The following is a 6,086-nucleotide window of genomic DNA, read 5'->3' as shown; positions in this document are numbered from 1 at the left end:
CTATAAGGTGTCCCATAAGAAGGATCATTTCTTAGAGGCTAGAAGCAGGAACAGACCCAAGGAGCCATCGTTACCCACTCATTTTAACTCTGTATCTCTTTTAGATCTTTGATCTCTGTAGCTCTTTAGTGCTGTATTTAAATTACTCCCACTTTCTTTGGGATATTTCTGTCACCAGATTGGCCTTTCTGCCCTAACTGCAGACCAAGTAACTAATTTTCCATGGACTTCTTTGCGGTGTTACAGATTATTGTAGGCCCCATAGGATTAAGATGGAAAAACATCAGAAAAGGGTGCCTGGGCACACCAGGGAACAAGGGCCAGCCTTCTGAGCTAAGAGTGACCACAGCACAGTCACTGCCCTCACCAGCTTGGTGCCATCCCATAGGGGCTGACCACAGCAGGCAGAGCTGGGCACAGCTCAGTGTCCATCAGCAGTCCCAAACGCAGCAAGCAGCAGGTCCAAGGTCCAACCTGAGAGCCTGGACAGGAGCAAAAGGAGACAGGGCCAAATGTAAGCAACAACAGGGGGCCGAAGTCCTTCTTGGAGACAGGGCCAAAGGCAAGCCTGAAGACAAAGTACCCCAGCAACAAAGCTGAAAGGGCTGAGCCTGAGCTTAAACAGGCTCCTGGGCCATGGGTGGGAGTGTGGTGGAGGCTCCTGGTGAGCCTCATCAAGGCCATTAAGACTTATAATTGGCAACCTCAGCCTCACGTTTTGTAAGGCCTTTAATAATTCTTACGTAAGTATTTGTAAAATTCATGTGGTCATTTTCTTCCGTTAAGCACACTGGAATGCATATTGTGAAAGCTGCAGAAGCTATCAGGGACAGAGCAAGCAGAAATGAAAAAAAGAGACTGTTGACATTCTGACATCAAAAATCAGGCCTTTCTTAATCCATACAATGACATGTAAATAATTTTTCAATAGGTGCTTTTACATAACAAATACTGGTATTTTGAATTAGAAACTTATTTGCTCATTGATATTTTCATTAAATACATGTGTATCTGTCATCACTTACTTCAGAGTGGCTAAGTGCAAGGCTCAGGCTTAGGCTTAGGGAATCCTCTTTAGTATCCTAAAGTGGCAGGCTTGTCTGTGTTAGTTACTACTCCAACACCAACTATGTAGGAGAGTCTTTCTTAATGGTTGTTTATTACTTCAGCTGCCTGCTTCAGGGTGTCTTAAGAGCAAGCCATTGTTAGCCAAGGGTTCTGCCTGCAAAAAAAAAGTGCAAAATCAGCCTTCTGGTTTTCTCATAATTGTGGATAATCACATACCTGGAGTGTAACTGGATACAATGGAAATGTACATACTTAGTTTTCACAGAAATTGGAGAAGTGAAAATTGAGAAATTTCTTGCTGTCACTACCTGTCTGACTTTACTGTAAGGGCCTTCAGACTGGACAGAGAAGATCAATATTTGTTTTCTTTCTGATGTTTACTCGAGGGTTGCCAGTATGTACATTCTGTATTCATTTAATTCTGCGCAGCCTTATCAACATTTTGATTCCACTGAAGAACTATTCAAATCACTCTGAATCAACAGCTTTCTTTCCTGAAAGAAAAGTGGCTGATGCACTTTATGTACTTTATTATTTACAGCTGTTTCTGTGAAGCCCCAAGCTCAGTTCAGAACCAGCAGGGAGCAAAAACTTGTTGCTTTTAGGACAAGGATTATGGAAGTTAAGTGCGGGGAGAAACGTGTTCTCCTTGCTGAAGTGCAAAGCCTAGACAGCTCAGAGTATAAACAGATGTGAGCACATTAACAATGTGAAGGGAAGCTGTTACTCCTGAGATGTTCTGCTCTTCTTTCCATCTTTCAATTCCAGATTTTGGCTTTGCTTCTTGGCCACGTGGCACTTAGTTCCCCTTTCACAGAAGTCCATATTACAATATATTTTATCTTTATGCCCAGCGTGCTGTCTCTGCACCATTTGGAATTCAGACTTCAGAGAAGACAGAGGAAAAAATCTCTTCATTTCCTGATCCATAGAACATTTCAGCCATAGTTTCTGAAGAAATCTGTTTCTCCTGGCATTATGCTTGCAAGGGTGTTCCTGTGCTAATATTGCCTTACTTGCAACATTGGCAAGCCAAACCCCAAAATACCAGGGAAAAAAATAGGCTTACAATTTTACTATAGTTAGAAAGCTACAAAGTGATTTCATAATTAACATTTTCCTCATGTAGTTGTTGTTTTATAACAGCTGACAGGATGATCAATCAAAGAGTGGGAAGCTGTGAGGTGTCCGTGGGAAACCTTTGCAGTGGCTAAAAATATCACGTGGGGTAGCTGTGAGCAGTCAGATCGTTTCTCTGTGGGCTTTAACACTCGTTTCTCTGTGGATTGGCACACGCGTCCCATGGGTTACATATTACTTCAGCCTAAGGAGAGCTTTTCTTTCACGTCCAGAACTTGCTAGAACTTTTGTTGATGTGATTGATCCCTCTGGCCCCCTAACCACCTCTGCTCTCTCCAGCTTTTTGTTCTCTCTCTTGCAACAGGAACCCCAAAATGGACAGAGCATTCCACATGTGTTCTCACAAGTGCTTAGGAGAGGGGGAATGGTCACTTGTCTTGATGTGCTGGCCATGCTCTTTCTAACACAACCCTCTGAGCTGTTAATCTTCAGCACCACGAGGTGCAATGCTGATGCATGCTCAGCCTGGCTGACAGGATCCACAGTGCTTCTCTCCAGAGCTTCTCAGTCCCTAGATTGTGCTGAGGCATAGGAATACACCAGCCCAAATGCAGGATTTTGCATTTGTCTCTGTTACAACTCCTGAGCCCATCTGGCTCGTTGGGACTGCTCTGAAAGGCAACCCCACTGCCCTGCATGTCAGCAAATGTGCTGTTATATAAAACTTGCTGATGAGACTCCCACCCCTGATAAAGATTTACACTTAATTTGTTTTACCTTTAACACCTGAAAAACAAGCTACATTGCAAATAATTTTAAACAAATGTGGGTCTGGGACTAGGAGATAATCTCAGTGGGTTCAAAAAGACTGATGGTGATAATGGTACCTGACCAAGTAAACATGGGCTGCAGCAAACCTGAACAAAGCTAGCAAACAAGCAAATACTGGGCAAAGATATCAGCCATGTAACAGAGGTAAAAGGGCAGCAGAAACAGCTGTGAGCATGATCCTGGGAAGATCACAGATGGGCAAAGTACGAACACAGAGCTTGTTAGGATGACAGATTTCTGAGAAGGGGAATAGCCTCCTATCATTTTTTTTTTTTTTTCCATGATGTATACAGGGAGATGGAACAGTATGTAAATAAATAAGAGAACATTGAGATCATGCCTGGCCCTTCTCATCTTATTTCTCAGTCTGGCACAGATGACCTTACACGACTGTGAACTTTGACCAACTGGGTAACCAAATGAGGAACAATGTTTTTCTCCCTGATTCGAGAAAGAAGAAGCCTTTTCTTCTATCCTCACTCACGAAAATTAGGAGTATCTTCAGGGAGTGAAATGTAGTTTACTCAGCAGAAACAAAGAGAGATAAGAGTCAGAACAGAAAATGTCTGTGTCTTGCCATAAGTGATAGAGCTAGAAGAAGTAGATTCAGGAGTAACACACACATAATCCTCACCTGCTTTCTGTAATAAATAAATAAAATTAAAGACTAATTCTGAGAGAATTGAAAATGGATGTGATATCTGAAGAACCAGTGACGAGGAAGGGTGTACTCTCATGAAGAAGACTGATAACAGGTTTCAACAGCAGAGATTTCCTATCAATTTATAATTGAGAGATGCTACAGCAAGTTTACAGATAGCATTAGTTTTTTTTAAAAAAAAAAAGTATACAAATTTTTCTATATTCATTCCACCACTTTAAGTACCACCATGTCACAAGACAGCGCATGCTGTGTTCACAAGGACATTATTTCCATCCCTCTCCGGCTATGAAAGTTAGGATAAAGAAAAGTAATAAATTAACTCAACCAGAAACTGAATAAACAGGGAATTTTGAAGGGAGTTTTATTTTGTATTTTTATATATGTAATAGCATAGTATGTGATCAAGGATAGCATAGTATATTTATCTGTGGAAAGGAAAGTTATTCTTACAAAGTTCCTATGGCAAATGCTCTGGAGTTACTTCTATGTCCTGATCACATCTTCTGTGTTCTTCATGCCTTTGTTTCTATATTCTCATGCTCAGCAGTGAGTATAATTATGAATGCCTGTCACTTGTTTAAACAAACGCTTTGTTTGGCAACCTTTGTTTTCCTACTGCTGATGCAGCTGCAAAATTGTGTGCACAGTGTGTTAATTTTTTACCTTTGATGCTATGGTAAGTTTTTTCTTCTAGCCATGGAAAAAAAAAAAAAAAAAAGGAAACCAATGAATGAGATACTAATCTTATTTTGATCCACACAAAAACATGTGAAAACAGCAAGTTCCTTAGGAAACAATAGTAAATGAATGCTGATACAAAGGTAAAATAAGCTAGATATTTCCTGGAACCAAATGATTCTTCATAATGTGACAGATAAAATTTAGCACGTATACAACATGCAAGAGGGAGAGAGGCTGAAAAATGAGCATGAAAAAGGTGAGGAAGTAAAACAATAAAGAAATACCTTCTTACTTCATTTGGGACGAGTAAACAGTATGTATTTTCTTCCATTATTAAAAAAAAAAAAAAAAAAAAAAAAAAAAAGATATATTACTTCCCAAAGTTCTTACTCGTTTTTATAAGGGGAAGGGAATATAAGAGTAGATTTGACACGGGCAGCTGAAGAAGATAACATGGTTTAAATCAGAACATGACTTAGAGCATATACAGGCTCTTCCTGGTGCTTGCTCAGGAGCAATCTTTTATCCCATGGCAATGTGAAGCCCTCATTCACTAAAGGGGTCCTACACTGAATTTCAATCCATTATTGCACAAATGCTCAGGTGAGCACATTTCTGAAAGCTCAGGAGCTTTTGTGAAGCATGGGAAGTTCTTGGTTATCCCTAGGTAAGGTGTTCATGTGTTGGTACAGTAAATTAAAAACTAAATTAAAGACTAAAAGCCAAGCTTGGCCCTTCCAATTTAAGCACAGAGTAGGTCTCCACTCTTAGGTTGTAAGCAGGAAGATCCTCTTTATTCTGCTGTTTATCAGTGTTTCTGTTGTACATTTTGCTGTGTGAAGAGCTCGTCATACCTGTCTGTGGGAATCTCAAGGGGAGCAAGGCTGTGATAGCAGTGTCTCGTCATGATTTATTGGTGTAATTTAACATTTTAAAAGGGAACTCTCCCTGCTGTGGAAGAAATGAGAGGAAAAAATCTAAAGCACTATCTTTGGTAAAGAGGGAAAAAAAACACAAAATGCTTACAAGAAGTAAAGGAATTTGAGATCGCTGCAATGATCAGAACAGCCTGATTCACCAGCAGGAGGTAGTGCTGTATCCTGTCTTAGTGCTAAATTGCTGTTTCATTTTTATTATGTTGTGATTCAAGATATAGATGTCAGCTGGATCCTGCCAGAATTTCCTACAGTTACTTCGATGACTACAGGTGAATAGCATAATTGGTTTATGACAATGAAAGTTTTTCTGTTTTGTGTTACTTTAGCCGAGCTCTCTGGCTATACAGAGAGGAGCTATACATCCTTAGCAGAATGTAAGTTAATAATTTCTGGAAGGGAACGTATTGATGAGGAAACAGGATAGTTTTTATGCTGGATTCAGATTATGATGGCAAAAGCTTTTACTATCAAACTTCCACAGCAGAGATCGTTCACTGACATTTCTACAGTTGTTTTTCTAGCTGGGACCTGGAAATTGCTTGAGTTTGCCAAATGTGCTACAGGGCAAATCTGTGCAGCAAAGCATGAAATAATTCTATGTGAAAAGTCACTTTAAAAGTAGTTTAACCTTTGAACTTCCTAATCTGCTTGTGAAAGAGGAGAACACACTAAATAAATTTATGGACTCAGTTGAACATTTGCAAATCTGGAAGCAGAGGCAAGGGTTTTCCTTAAAGTACCAATTCTTAATTTTTAGGCTTGTGATAATTCTTTAATACCGGAAGCACCAATTTAAGCAGTTTCTCCTATGTCTTTCTAAGAAA

This window comes from Anas platyrhynchos, chromosome 12, assembly GCF_047663525.1.
Source record: "Anas platyrhynchos isolate ZD024472 breed Pekin duck chromosome 12, IASCAAS_PekinDuck_T2T, whole genome shotgun sequence".
In the NCBI taxonomy this organism is placed as follows: Eukaryota; Metazoa; Chordata; class Aves; order Anseriformes; family Anatidae; genus Anas; species Anas platyrhynchos.
Note: the sequence above shows the minus strand (reverse complement) of the source record.